Source organism: Ascaphus truei, chromosome 8 (assembly GCF_040206685.1).
Source record: "Ascaphus truei isolate aAscTru1 chromosome 8, aAscTru1.hap1, whole genome shotgun sequence".
In the NCBI taxonomy this organism is placed as follows: domain Eukaryota; kingdom Metazoa; phylum Chordata; class Amphibia; order Anura; family Ascaphidae; genus Ascaphus; species Ascaphus truei.
In genome coordinates, this window is record NC_134490.1 from 67,030,596 (window position 1) to 67,046,365 (window position 15,770).

Here is a 15,770-nt window from a genome sequence, read left to right on the forward strand (position 1 = left end):
AAAATGAAAACAAAAACAAATCTAACACATCTAAGACGGTATAAAAATCCCTAATGGAGACAAGACTGGAGCTTAAAAAGATACAACTAGAGGAAGTAGAGAAAACATTAAAATGGTCCAACCAACAATATTATGATAAAGGGAATAAAGCAGACAGGATCCTGGCCAACAAGCTCAGAGGCGTAAAAACCAAAACATAAATCCCTGCTATCAAATGTAAAAACGGGTCAACCACATATGACGAACAAGAAATTGCCTGCGAGTTCTCTAGGTCCTTTGCTGACCTATATGACCTAAATCAGTTGGAAGGGCTCCCCCACCTCTCAAACTCTGAGACTATATCAAAATACCTAGACTCCGGTAATCTCTCGCAGATAACCGAAATAGAAAGAACAAACCTAAACCGCAAAATAATACCACTCGAATTAGTCAAAGTGATAAAGGACCTTAAATCAGGCAAATCACCAGGGCTGGGCGGCCTTTCAAACATATTACAAAAATTTCACCCACACCTCACTCCATACCTACTTGAGATGTATAACTCATTTCGAGAAGGCAAACTGATCCCAGATAACATGACTACAGCTAATATAGCAATCATTCATAAACCAGGCAGAGAACCCCTCCAATGCGGCCGTTACCATCCTATATCCCTGTTAAACTCATACATTAAAATATACAGCAAGATCCTAGCCAATAGGTTTAATCCAATATAACCAAGGATCGTCAACATAGATCAGGTGGGCTTTGTCTCAGGACGACAGGCTTCCAACAATACAAGAAAAATAGTCAACATCATAGAGCATGTCCACTCCACTAAAACAAAGGCAATCCTTTGCCATTCTATTGCCTTATATCTGCTTATATCTGCTTACATTGGCCTTTGTCTATGTATTGGCCTGTCCTGTTTTTATTTCATCCTGTGTGCTGTTTTGGACACTTGTGAGAGACTTTGTAAGACTGTTCAAACTTCCCTATTGAATCCACCACTGCTGCATCGTGGCACGCTGAGGGCACCCCAGCAAGCTGCGTTTTAACCTCTGTGCAGAGGATACACCTGCCGAGGTACAGGAGCAGCTTCATATCGGCCAGGAAGCAGGAGCGATTTCACCGAGCCCCAGTACCAGCTGCTGAACCTGGCTGCATGAAGGGAAATCCCCTTGGGAGTGAAAAGACTGACGTCCTGCCCCAGAATCAACTGAGCTGCAGCAGCAGAGGGAAGCAAGCACCTGAATCTACAGCTAACAGCTGCCGAGTGGTAAACAGTGTGATACATACTACATGCCTTTTGCCAACTTTTTTCATGTACGCAGATATATTACCCCCTTTTTAATTCTATAATATATTGTTGAATTTGCTTCACTATTTGGCGTTGTGCGCTGTTTTCTTTTGTTTCCAATCCTACTAGGCCTTGACGCAGAGAAGGCATTCGACAGAATAAAGTGGACATTCCTGGACAAGACCATGCAGTCCTTTGGTTTCTCATGACCATTTCTAGAAGGGGTCAGAGCCCTCTATCACTCTCCTAGAGCCCTAGTTAAATTACCAAGTAATAAACTAGAGACAATAACTATTAAAAATGGCACAAGGCAGGGCTGCCCCCTATCTCCCCTCCTCTTTGCTCTATCAATTGAGCCTATAGCCTCAAAGATCAGAACGCACCCAGACATTCAAGGAATAAACATAGGCGACAAGATATCGCTATTCGCAGACAATGTCATCCTAACCTTAGCCAACCCACTGATCTCTCTACCAAATCTGCTGAAGTCACTAGAGGAATATGGTGGGCTATCAGGATACAAAATTAACAAGGACAAATCGGAAGACTTGAACCTGTCCCTCCCAGATCCTGAGATCCAACTTCTTAAAAAAATAATTGAAGTTTAAATGACGACCAACTCATATTAAATATCTAGGGGTCAACATCACTAGAAACTACAAATCGCTCTAACAAAACAACTAACCCACATTATTTTACAACATTAAAAAGGACCTACTGAAGGGGAGAAGCATCAGATATCATGGTTTGGTAGGATAATCTCCATAAAAATGAATATCCTCCCCAGACTGCTATATTACTTCCAGGCCCTTCCAATTCATGTACCAAGAGAGGAACTAAGAGCCCTACAGAACCAAATCTTTGAATTAATCTGGCAAGGGAAAAGACCAAGGGTGGCTAGGTCAGTGTTGATGGCTTCCAGACCGAGGGGCGGAACGTGTTTCCCGGATATACTTCGATACTTCTATGCAGCACAACTACGCCAAATAGTCATCTGGAACGCTGACCCAGCCCAGGTTTGCTGTGTTGCAATCGAATCAAGCTACTTTCTATATTCTGACCAAGTTATGGTGTAGGTCCGATCGGGAGGTCGAGAGTGGTAGGGGGCGGGGTGCGGTGAGTGGGAGGTAAACCCGCATGCCAGACGCCAGGGCGCCCCAGTAGGGCTATATGCCCGCCAGACCCTACTAAGTAGGGTCTGGCCGCAAAACTGGAATAAGTGGCTGGTTTACACTCATCTTATCCTATAATATTGTTTTTGTTTTCCTCCCAAAGTGGGAAAGTACACTCCTTTTTTTTTTTTTTTTTCCCCTTTTATACCCCATCAACCTGTCCCGCAGCCATCAACCTGTCCCGAGCACAACTGTCACATAAGAGAGTGAGAGAGATGATAACGGGAATGGCTAGCTAAGTCCCATTGAAATTAATGTCCCTGAATGTTAAGGGTCTAAATAGTAATGGTAAACGTAGATTGACCCTAAAAGAATTCAGAAAACTGAAACCAGACATTGTCTTTCTGCAAGAGACGCACTTCGATACCCAGGAACCCACAAATACCTTTAGCAGGACACATGCTATTGCATTTTATTCGTCTTTTACCAGCAAGAAAAGGGGGGTTGCGATTTTGATAAAACAGACTATCCCGTTCCAGACACTGTTGGTCAAGAGAGACCAGGCAGGGAGGTTACTGGTGGTCCATGGTTTTCTCTCAAGCCAACATATTACACTAGTGAATATATACAGTGGTGTGAAAAAGAAAGTACACCCTCTTTGAATTCTATGGTTTTACATATCAGGACATATTAACAATCATCTGTTCCTCAGCAGGTCTTAAAATTAGGTAAATACAACTTCAGATGAACAACAACACATGACATATTACACCGTGTCATGATTTATTTAACAAAAATAAAGCCAAAATGGAGAAGCCATGTGTGAAAAACTAAGTACACCCTTACTGCTTCCATAGGAATTAAGATGCTAAGTAGCAGACAGGTGCTGCTAATCAAATGCCCTTGATTAATTGATCATCAACAAGGGTGACCACCTCTATAAAAGCCGAAGTTTTAGCAGTTTGCTGGTCTGGAGCATTCAGGTGTGTGTTAACACAATGCCAAGGAGGAAAGACATCAGCAATGATCTTAGAGAAGCAATTGTTGCTGCCCATCAATCTGGGAAGGGTTGTAAGGCCATTTCCAAACAATTTAAAGTCCATCATTCTACAGTGAGAAAGATTATTCAAAAGTGGAAAACATTCAAGACAGTTGCCAATCTTCCCAGGAGTGGACGTCCCAGCAAATTCACCCCAAGGTCAGACCGTGCAATGCTCAGAGAAATTGCAAACAACCCAAGAGTTACATCTCAGACTCTACAGGCCTCAGTTAGCATGTTAAATGTTAAAGTTCATGACGGTACAATTAGAAAAAGACTGAACAAGTATGGTTTGTTTGGAAGGGTTGCCAGGAGAAAGCCTCTTCTCTCTAAAAGGAACATGGCAGCACGGCTAAGGTTTGCAAAGTTGCATCTAAACAAATCACAAGACTTCTGGAACAATGTCCTTTGGACAGACGAGACCAAAGTGGAGATGTTTGGCCATAATGCACAGCGCCACGTTTGGCAAAAACCAAACACAGCATATCAGCACAAACACATCATACCAACTGTCAAGCATGGTGGTGGAGGGGGGATGATTTAGGCTTGTTTTGCAGCCACAGGACCTGGGAACCTTGCAGTCATTGAGTCGACCATGAACTCCTCTATATACCAAAGTATTCTAGAGTCAAATGTGAGGCCATTTGTCCGACAGCTAAAGCTTGGCCGAAATTGCTGAACATGGATTTGAAAATCTATAGCAACATTTTAGCCAACAGGTTGAATCCAATACTCCCAAGATAATTCACTACGATCAGGTGAGATTTATGAGCGATCGCCAGGCATCAGACAACACAAGAAAAATTATTAATGTTATTGACCAGATACATAAGTCTTAACTGAAAGCTATGCTGCTGAGCCTAGACGCGGAGAAAGCGTTTGATAGGATAAGGTGGGATTTCCTAGATAAAACACCAGAGGCATTTGGATTTTCCAGAGTTTTTTTACAGGGAGTCCGTGCTCTCTTATCGGTCGCCAACAGCCACCCTGAAGATCCCAGGTGGGGAGGGGAATCTAATAATGGTTAAAAATGGGACTAGGCAGTGGGGCCTCCTTTCCCCCCCCCCTTCTTTTCGCTCTGACAATCGAGCCTCTCACGGACACTATCAGAGCCTCCCCAAATAAATATACAACGGATTAAAATAAAAGATGAGTGCTAAAAAGTATCGCTGTTTGCAGATTGTTATTCTTACTATATCTAACCGATTGATATATCTTCCGAATCTGCAGTCCACCCTTGGGGGGGTTTGGTGAGCTCTTTGTGTATAAAGTAAATATGGGAAAATCAGAAGTCCTAAATTTGATGCTAACTGAAAAGGAGGTCGAGGTGCTTAAACGGCACTTTGACTATAAATGGAAAAAGACCCATTTGAAATATCTAGGAATTTATTTTACCAGAGATTATAATTTATTATATAAATATAGTTATGCTGTCCGGCCTTCCTACCTCTCACCTGTCTCCCCTACAATCTATCCTAAATGCTGCTGCCAGAATCACTCTACTCTTTCCTAAATCTGTCTCCGCATCTCCCCTCCTGAAATCCCTCTCCTGGCTTCCGATTAAATCACGTATCTCACACTCAATTCTCCTGCTCACTTTTAAAGCTTTACACTCTTCTGCCCCTCCTTACATCTCAGCCCTAATTTCTCGCTATGCACCATCCCGACTCTTGCGTTCTTCTCAAGGATGTCTTCTTTCTACCCCCTTTGTATGTAAAGCCCTCTCCCGCCTTAAACCTTTCTCACTTTCTGCCCCACACCTCTGGAATGCCCTTCCCCTCAGTACCCGACTAGCACGCTCTCTATCCACCTTTAAGACCCACCTTAAGACACATCTGCTTAAAGAAGCATATGAATAGCACTGGATAATCATGGACACATGATACATAAAGCTTGGCCCCCTGCAGACGCACTTACTAGAATTCCCTCCTACTGTCTCTGTACGTTCTCCCTACCTACCAATTAGATTGTAAGCTCCTCGGAGCAGGGACTCCTTCCTTAATGTTACTTTTACAGTATGTCTGAAGCACTTATTCCCATGATCTGTTATTTATATTATTTGTTATTTATATATGTATTACTACTGTGAAGCGCTATGTACATTTATGGCGCTATATAAATAAAGACATACAATACAATAATTACCATGACCTATTCGCCAAAATTAAAAAAAGATCTACAAGCCTGGAATTCTCATTGTATTTCCTGGATAGGGAGTATAACTGCAGTTAAGATGAATATTCTCCCTAGGCTTTTGTACTATTTTCAGACATTACCGGTATCTGTCCCGCACTCAAATATAAAAGAAATTCAGAATCGAGTTATGCAGTTTATCTGGAAACATAAACAACCGAGAATAGCTAGGTCAATTATGTTGGACGCCAAGAAAGGAGGTGGTGTGGCCGTTCTAAATATTCTAAAATATTATATAGCCTCCCATATGAAACAAATGGTTTACTGGCACTCCCCGAGAGGAGTGTATGCCTGGGTGGATCTGGAGAGCTCGCTAAAAAGCCCGGTTGGACTGTCTTCTTTATTATGGTCTTGTTCTGGAACGGGGCCCGGGAGACAGTTGGAGCCGACAGTAATTGGATTTACTTTGACAATTTGGCAGATGGCAAAAAATATAAGGTTGTGTTGACCCCTTCTAGGCTTGTGTCCCTGTTAGGTAATCCGGGGTTTACTCCGCGTTTTCAGGGTCAGGGTTTTGACATTTGGAGAGAGTGAGAAATTCTGGAGGTAGGAGATTTATTAGAAAAAGACAAGCTAATGTCTTTTGAGGAATTGATGAGAAAGTATGGTCTGCCCCAAATTGAGCGGTTTAGTATATTTAGTCAATTGAGCTGTTTAGGTATATGCAGGTCTGACAGTGTGTGTGTCAGGGCTTCTATGATGAGGAATTTCCTAGTTATACACGATTTGAAGATTTATGTAAAACAAAAAAATACCAAAGAGGTTTGATATCATCTCTGTACCAGGGGTTATCTCTTAAAAAAGTTACCCCAAACCATAAATCTATGGACCAATGGGCTCTTGATTTCCAGACTGAAATAACAAGGGAGGACTGGGAAGATATTTGGGACAATGTAGGTAAAACCTCCATATGTACGGTAACAAAAGAGAATATGTATAACATTTTGTTACGTTGGTATTACATACCCAAAAGACTAAAGCAGATGTTCCTGGGGACCTTGGACAGATGTTGGAGGGCTTGTGGACAATTAGGAGATTTGGCACATATCTGGTGGTATTGCCCAGTAATGTAGATGTATTGAAGGACAGTTTTGAAACTAATAAAAGATGTGACTGACATCAAAATCCCACTAGACCCAACTGATTATTCTGGCTAAACCTATGGAAGATGTGAATCACCATACACAAAGATTGATCCTGCATATTCTAACGGCAGCTAGGTGTGCTGTAGCAGCGGCATGGAAAAAGACACTCCCGCCCTCCAGAAGAGAGGTTATTAGAAGGATGAATGATGTTCAATTAATGAAGAAATTTACTTCATTTCTGAACCATACCACTAGGAAATATGATAGGGTCTGGGAGCCCTGGGATGCTGGATAGGGGGGCGCTCCCGGAGGGAAAGAGGATATGTGAGTGCTGAATGTAAAATTAGGTGTTTACCAAATGTTGTATGATATGTAATGTGACTGTTGCTGTTTGTAAGAAATTTGATACAAAATGGTTGATCCTCCTCCCCCCCCCTTATTTTGGTATCCTCAACCTTCCCATTTGTGTGAAAAAAATATATAAAAATATAAGTTTAAAAAAAAAAAAAAAAACTAATTCGGAGTTGTTTAAAAAAAAATGCTACAAGTATTTTATCATATTACTGTACAGAACTGTTTTATTAAAAAAAACACACATGCAGGATAGTGCTTGGTCTGGAGCTTTAACTCACTTGATACCATTTCCAATTAAGCAATGAGAGAGGAATTAAGTCTTCTGATATATAAAGTCCTTAGTTTCTCTTAAAGAGATATAGACGACTATATTTACCAATATGTATTCATTATTGCTTTTAGGCCACAGAATGCCACAGTGCGTTCTTGGAAAATGTATCTTCGCTGAAAAGAACAAAATATTTTATTCGAACCACATTTGAATCAATTTGACTGCAAGTGTGTCTGATTTTTTTTTTGATTTTTAGAAGGCCTTCTGTATCTAAAATTGAATTTGAAGATTTTTTTTTTAATGATTAAATACTTTAAATATGCACATTTAACTTCAGAAAAATCTCTGAAATAAACATTGACAAACTCCAGTATGGCATGGTAATGGCTGAACTGTTACAAAGCAAAATTTGTAAGCATTTGTTTTATCTTTTTTTTTGGAAGACATGCAGCCAACAAAATGGGGATTCTCCCCATAATGGAAGTATTCCTCTACACCGTTCCTCCATGTGATTTGAAGGTGTTGTGAAATCTGTTATACATCCAATATAATACTCAGATTGGTATATCCATAGTCAAGAGATCACTCGCCAATCATTGATGTCGTCCCCCAAAATCTAATGTCCACTCTTCCCACTTCCATCATGACCATGCTGCATTACCAGAGCGTTCTGTTAAAACATGCGCAGAATTTTGTTCCCTTTTTGGCGTATCTTTGTACTCATTGCGATTTCTAAAATGCCAATTCGAAAACACATTTGATTTATAATACTACTCTAAAATGGTCAAAACAAGATACAGAGGTTGTGTACAACTTGTTTTAAATTTTACATGAAGTCAATGTATTTGTTGGAAAATATTTGTTAAATCGCATAATAAGCTCCTTTTTTATTATACAGCAAAATAATTCAAACCTATATTTACCGAGAATCAAATGTATAAATTAACCTATTTAAACAAATCTCTCGCTATTGGGATTGTGTTTTGCAAGTTGATATAAGGAATGTCCAAAAAGTTAATTACATTTTGATGAAGCTACTTTTTTTCCAGACAGTGTAAATTGCGGAAAGGAATTGGCACACTTTTTATTGACAAACTATAATACATACAAAATACATACATATAGCGAACATATTCTGTTTCCTTTGTAGTTTATAGGTGGTTCATTTAGAATAAGCCTGAAAAATAGAATGCTTAGAGTTAAATGAATAATAAAAAGTCCAAGGTGGCCTGTCGCACAATAACACGAATCAGTTCAGTGTGAGCATCTTGCTTAATTTATTTCTGCAGCATGTTACATGAGGTTGTGCTTATGTGTGTTAAGTTTTATTGTATGATGGGCCACCTTTGACTTTTTCATTTGCAGCTGAGGAATCTCTGCACAGACCCGGACTGTACCAACCCCTAAAACTGTTATCCAAAGAATCTCAGAGTGCACAAGTACTCACTTCTATTTAAGTGTTGACTTTCAGTATACAGACATAAGGAATATTGGACATCAATCTCGCGTTACCTGCCTTTTACTTGAATACCTTTTATCAGAGCTTAGTGAATCTTCCCCATCGTAGGATATGTGGGTTATGCTAAATCTATTAACTTATTTTACAATGTACAACACAACATTCACTGCTAGAGCTATATAAGCATACATTTTATTTTAAAAAGTATGTTAAAATGAGTAATATAAGTAGACTAGGAAGCACAGATTTCAGGAAGAAATTCGCATTTGACTGATCGTTCTTACTGCAAGTTGTAGCTACCTTTTAATTACAATAGATGTCATTTTATTCTTACATTCTGTGTGACCTTTACAAATAGCTTTAGCTGTCGCACCGTCCTTATGCAATTTCTGGCTCCTCATTTGGGATTTAACAGCATTGGCTAATACAAGTCTTTTTTTTTTTTTTTTTTACTCCAGAGGAAGATGAGTAGGAACTTTGGTGGGAAGATGAACTTCTGTAACAAAGGCAATCCCTTCAGCATCTATTGTCTGTAAGGTGTTCAAAAATGTAATTCACAAGACCGTGTTAACCAAGGGAACAATAGTTCGTCAAAGATCAAGGCAGAGTAATTAAAACTTTTATGAGTCAGTAACAAAAAGTCTAAATCCAGGTGCATAAATTGACAACTAGGTGGCAGCCCTTTTGCAATTTGTAGAGTGTTCTAGCAGAAACTGGGATATCACACAACCCTTTCACATGATAGGCCAATAAAAAGGGAATATTTAATGGAGTTCTCCATCCCTCCTCCAGACAGAAAGTTCCCTATTCCTCTCTATTGTAATGGATTCTGTGAGAAAGGCGCAGTTATAGCTCCTTGCCTGGGTTATACGATTTGCATTAATAAAAGCCCAAATGGAAGAATATGAAGAATTTGATCGCACTGGCACTACAAAAAAAAAAGCTATGAGAGTTTTCACACTGTTGGGTCACACATTGTTGTTGAAGCTAAAAGCTCTAATGAACTGTGTGTGACTTAAACCCATAAATGTCTTGTAATCAGTTGCCTAACCATGCATCAGAATTTGAACATTGCTGTTAATGTATATTGTGATCAGCGTCCACTTCTTTACATTGCAAGGTTCTGCATGTAAATAATGTTACTGTATATTGTAAATCCATCTTAAATAGCTTAGGCGCAAGTTCAATATATAAATTATCAAGCTTTTATGTTCTCTAAAATTATATTTACAATGCATTTATTCTTCTGAAAGCAGGAAAGTCCATGTGGAGGTGCTGACAATGTTGGAAGATGGTGCTGTTATCTGAAGATCATAGCGTAGTTCAATAGAGGACTTCATTATTTTGATCAGCATCCACCCTTCACTTTTGATAATGGTTACTACTGTAAGTCAACTGATGCCTCCAACCATGCAGTCAACTGGTAAATGATGGGATGAGATAATCAGGGATACTTGCTTTTGGGTCCGAGCTAAGTGACAAAGTTCAGAGAGAGTAAAAATATGACATGAACACGTACAGATGACATTAGAATCTATCAAAAGCCCATTCCCCATACAGAAACTGGCAAATCTCGCCTTGATAATAATTTGTTATTTTCACCTTTAAGATGGTGTGCTTTCTATTTCCATGCCACAGCGATGGGGCTCCTTTTTAGGTATTTATTGTATGTACATATATATGTATGTGTGTGTGTATATATATATATCTATAACTATATCTATATAGATATTGCTATTGAAAAAAACTAATTTAAAGACACCTAATCTTCAGAGCTTGTCGTATCAAAATACCTTTCTTTTTAAATGCAGAAATAAAATATTTATTACATTTGTACAGACACACAAATACATATACATACATACATACACATACATATATACACACACCATATACATACATTCACCACCGGTAGCGGCGCGAAAAGATGATTTTCCTTCTTTTCCCTGCTGTCTGTCGGCTCCCTGCCGTGCGTGTGCGGCCCTTGTATAGAAGGGCTGGCTGTCCTCAACCATCTATAACTGCTGTGCGTGCGCACTGCGTAGCACGCCCCGGCAGTATAGAACCAGCCTTAGGCCCAGGACATAGTGAACTCAGCGTCGCTGAGCCGCGCTGAACAGATGCACAAAGCCCCTGCATCTGTAATCAGCGCGGCTATAGTTTCTCCCTCCGCATGCTTGCTGATGCGTGCGGAGGCTGAGAAACTTCCCAGAGAGAGGCAAGTTTGAAATTTGCCGCTCGGGGAAGCGGAGGAGCGGTCACGTGACCGCTCCCATCCAATGGGGCTGCAGCCGGTCCGGCATTACTACAGAGCCACCAGACCAGCAGAGGTGTGTGTATGTGTGTATGTATGTGTGTGTGTATGGTTCTCCCGGTACCATCTGATCAGCGCTGCCCCCACACACACCATAACTATATTCGGGTAAACAAGGTTATCCCATCAGGTGCATCAGAAACAGCATAGTATCTGCTGCGTTTATAAACTCAATTTCACAGAATATGTGACGGCATAGGAATGTCATAAATGCATGTATACGATCTCTCAGCAACTGGCCCATCTCTGGGCACCAACGTGTTGCATACACTCACGATTCAGTAGATATGAATGCCGTGACTCGATCCTCCAAACCTTCAGTGTTACACCGCCAACCCTCCCGCAACTGCAGCGTCGCGTAGGGCGGTCACATGACCGGCGGTGATGTCATCCAGAAGCAGCAGCTACCCGACGTGCTGTCCGGCAGGAAAATGCAGGGAACTCCTCCAACAGGAAGCAAAACGGAGCACAGCCGTGAAGCAGACGAGGGTAACGAGGGTGGTGACTAAAAAGTTTTATTGAACAGACATGTGCAGCTGATTCATCCTCTGACGCGTTTCAGCCCTCAGGCCTTTGTCAAAGAGTGACAAAGGCCTGAGGGCTGAAACGCGTCAGAGGATCCATCAGCTGCACATGTCTGTTCAATAAAACTTTTTAGTCACCACCCTCGTTACCCTCGTCTGCTTCACGGCTGTGCTCCGTTTTGCTTCCTGTTGGAGGAGTTCCCCACACACACCATAAGCCCCACTGCCTCACACCACCCTGCCGAGCCCCCCACCCCTCGCGTCCGCCTCAGGTTTATGGCCAGCTACCGGACTCTTCTCTTCTTGGTGATACTTATGTTCTGTCCGCCTTCGTCTCTCTGGGGCCCGCATCCTGCACTTTCTGCTTTCTGATTGGCTACTTGCTGTATGCCACAGCTCTGACTCTGTTGGCCGACAGGTGGAAACCACACCGGAACTGACCCGAAAAAATAACTTTCACTTGTTTATATTTTTAATGCTTTGGATACTGTCAGTATTTTAATGTAAGATCAACTCTGGCTGAAAATGTTTTGGATTAAATAGTTTCAGGTAAAGATTTCTGTAAATGCTATTTGTGTGTATGGGTGTGTGTGTGTGTGTGTGTGTATGTATGTGTGATGTGTATGGGTGTGTGATGTGTGTGTGTGATGTATGTGTGTGAATATATTTATCAAAGTTGCATAATGTTAATAAATAATTTATTCTCACAAATTTTTCTTTTTTAATAATTTTAAAAATATTATATAATATATACACATATACACAAACATACACACACTGACAGCTACCAAGTGACACACACACAGTGATACCCCCCCCCAAGCGCGCTTGCTGTCTCCTCTGCCAGGACAGCAAAAAGCTCCTGGTAGAGTGAGCGGCAGCAAGCAAGAGCGAGCAGCAGCACCTAAGTGCTTACTATGTCCCAGGCCTTAGAGACCAAAGAAAGCTTGGAAAACCAATGTGGCAGATTTCAATACAATTTGGATCTTGGTGTTCTTTATTACACAAATGTCAGGATAGTTGGCAGTTAATAATGAGACTAGGCAAACAATAGTCTCTTTACAGCAACCCATATAATTTACCTTTATATTATTTATGTATTTATTCCAACAAATACAGCACTGTATATACATTTCTAAAAAAATACAATCATTATAAATCTTCCCCCACAGAACAGGTGCTCATTTAATAAAATGCAGTATATTGTCAATTACCTTTACCACTGTATTCACTAAGCTAATTGTCTGTAGAACTGCTACACAGGAAGAAAGTAATTAGAGTATGATTTTCCGATGACCGCGCTTATGTTCTATCCGTGGTCCTTTTTTCTGCATTTGTTATCTACAGTGACCTTTCACTTTGAAAGTACCACAATAGTCCTTACAAATTACATTAAGCATAATTGTTTAATTTAAGAGATTTCTATTTATTCCACTATTTTCATCTAGAGAAAAAAAAGTGTTAAAAAAATAAAAATGCACGGACTTGAGGTCTTGTATTGTATAATATTGCTTTACTGCCACTTAGTGAAGAAACCCCAATGTGCATTTGAAAGATTGAGGAAGGTTTCGGAAAAAGATTTGATGTATAATTATGGAGGCTGAGTAAAGTTTTATGCAGAGGTTCTCGACTCCAGTCCTCAAGACCCCCCAACAGGTCTGGTCAAAGACTGAGCCACTGATTGAGCCACATGTTCTGAAGCAGGGATATCCTGAAAACCTGACCTGTTGGGAGGTCATGAGGACGGGAGTTGGGAAGCTCTGTTTTAACCCTTTTGCTGCAATGCTTTGCAGGACCTTTTCTGCATTTAAAGGGCCAACAGTTGCACAGTCAAAATGCGTCTCGGCTCCAGGAAAATGATTGTGTGTGAGAAATGAGGGAATATACATGGAATTAACTTTAAATTGTACAAGCTTGTTTGCTGAGACCGTGCAAGTCCGCATCTATCTTGTGTGTATATTTAAACTACTAAATACACTTTTTTTTAGGGAAATACTGAAAAATGTTTTTTTTGATCATTTGCACGTTCATTACTTTGCCGGGTGGCATTTTACTGTTTACGTGTTCTTGTGAATGGTTTTTGATTGTAAAGCACCCTCTGCTGGCCTTTCTATAAATGTGACAACTAATAATGTAAGAATGGGTTTCTAATTCAGCTTTATTATGTGCCATGTAAAATGTTGATGTCTGTTTTTTAACATGTCCTTTGGAAGCTCTGTACTGATACTGCTTACATGAGCATTACAGATTGAAAATTACAGGAAGAGACTTTTGTGCCGTAGGCACCACAAACATAGATTATAAGCTCATCTGGGCAGGGAATGTGATTGTAACAATCCTATGTGCTGCGTACAGGTACTAAACTTTAATTGTGAAGCGCTTTGAGTCCCATTGGGAGAAACGCGCTATATGATATAAAGTTATTATTATTATTGAAAACGCAAGTTAACATCTACTTTACAATGCTGCAGAACCTTCACTAGAAAATGTGTCCAAAGCTGGAAACAAAAAAAACATGTATTATATAAATTACATACAAAAGCAGGCCCACTCCAGTAACTTCATAGAAATGATTTTCAGTGTTGTCCTCTGGGACTTTTTCTGAAGACAAAAACATAGAGATCAATTGGTCCCTAGTGTGCATTTCTTTGCAGAGGCTTATTACATAATTTAAGGGCATAATGTTACTAAACAAATATGGTGCATATAGTTGTATTTTAATAAGAAAATGCATGTCCCTTTTTGAAAAGTTGTTTGTTAACTTATTGCATTTTAAAAGCACAGTGTGCAATGTAATAAATACACCAATAATAAAAATGAGTTATCCCTGCGTTAAAAGAAAATGGCAAATCATCATACAGCAGATGATTTTGCTTCCGGATGGAGGGATTCAGGCTCTTCCGTGTTCAAACTGCAAATTGCAACAACAATCAGGTTCCACCTGGCGCGCCAACTGCTGCAAACTTCCACGCACAGAGACAAAGCTGACACTAAGCACAGGAAGCAGATGCAAAACGCTTTGGAGGTTCTCGTCCTCCTTTTATCTTTGACTCAAGAAATGGGATATTTGTTTATTTTTCCATGCTGGCATCCTGTGCCTCTCGCTCTTTTTAAAAAATAAATAAATTATATATAAATAAATTAAGTTGCAGTACATTGCTTCTTTGTCGATACAATATGATATATAATGTATATATTGTATCTGTAATATGTTATGTATAAACAATATTATTATATTATATCACCGTCTGCAGCCCTTGTCGATTCGCTGCTGGATGAAGGCCTCCCCAATGATCTTCCAGGTACTGCGGTTGCAAGTCTTGTGTTTGTGAATAGACTTAAAGGTATATTCACTGGGGTTGAAGCAGGGGGTCTCCGGAGCTGAACCCCAATAATTTCAGCTCCGGGGACACCCTGCTTCCCAAGATACAGACCTCCATAGGGGGTGCCGGTATCGTCAATTTTCAAAGCTCCTGCGTCATGTTGACCAATAGGAACTTGGACCAGATGATGTCGCGGCTTCCTATTGGCCGCAGGACACGGGAGCTTTGAAAAGCGGATGTGTACATATTTCATACTTTTAACAAATTATTTTTTTTCATTTGTAATGTTTCCATTGTAACTAAATGCTTTGTGGGGGTTTCTTTTTAACGATCTTTACTTAGCATCTTAAGGCCTCGTCCAGGGTGGTGCTGAGTGGGTGCTCACGCTCATGCTGGACACGTTGCGAAAATGCACGTGGCCTGTGTGAGCGGGCGGGTGCACCTGCTCGGCGCTCAGCTGCTTGCCGAGCAAGCAAAATTGGAGCGTGCATGTTTCCACCCTGGACGAGGCCTAAGTGAGAAACTCTTGTGCATATAGGCAAATTGTTGATCCAAACCCCTTTTCCTTGTAGACTGATTCATCTGATTGTCAACCAAGTATGCTGCCTCATTTGCCAAACAGATAAAGGGAAGGAACAATATGTATTATATAAGAATACAATTATATATGACCCGAGAAAATAAAAGCAGATATATTTTTGCAGGAAACAAATAAGTAAAAGTTTACTTTAAGCTTACATGGTCAGTGTTCAGTTTGTTTGAATCTATTTCTTATTCTAACCTACAGCAGGTGGCGCCTGTATCCCCTATGTCAGCG

At 40.3% G+C, this 15,770-nt stretch overlaps 1 long non-coding RNA gene across 1 annotated transcript; it reads right to left on the reverse strand.

Moving 5' to 3' along the window:
* Nucleotides 1-8,402: 8,402 nt before the first annotated feature.
* Nucleotides 8,403-11,520, reverse strand: LOC142501880 (uncharacterized). The gene is made up of 2 exons (XR_012803583.1): nucleotides 11,382-11,520; nucleotides 8,403-10,263 (listed from the first exon to the last, which is right to left on the reverse strand). It is a non-coding gene; the product is annotated as an uncharacterized LOC142501880 (long non-coding RNA).
* Nucleotides 11,521-15,770: the final 4,250 nt, after the last annotated feature.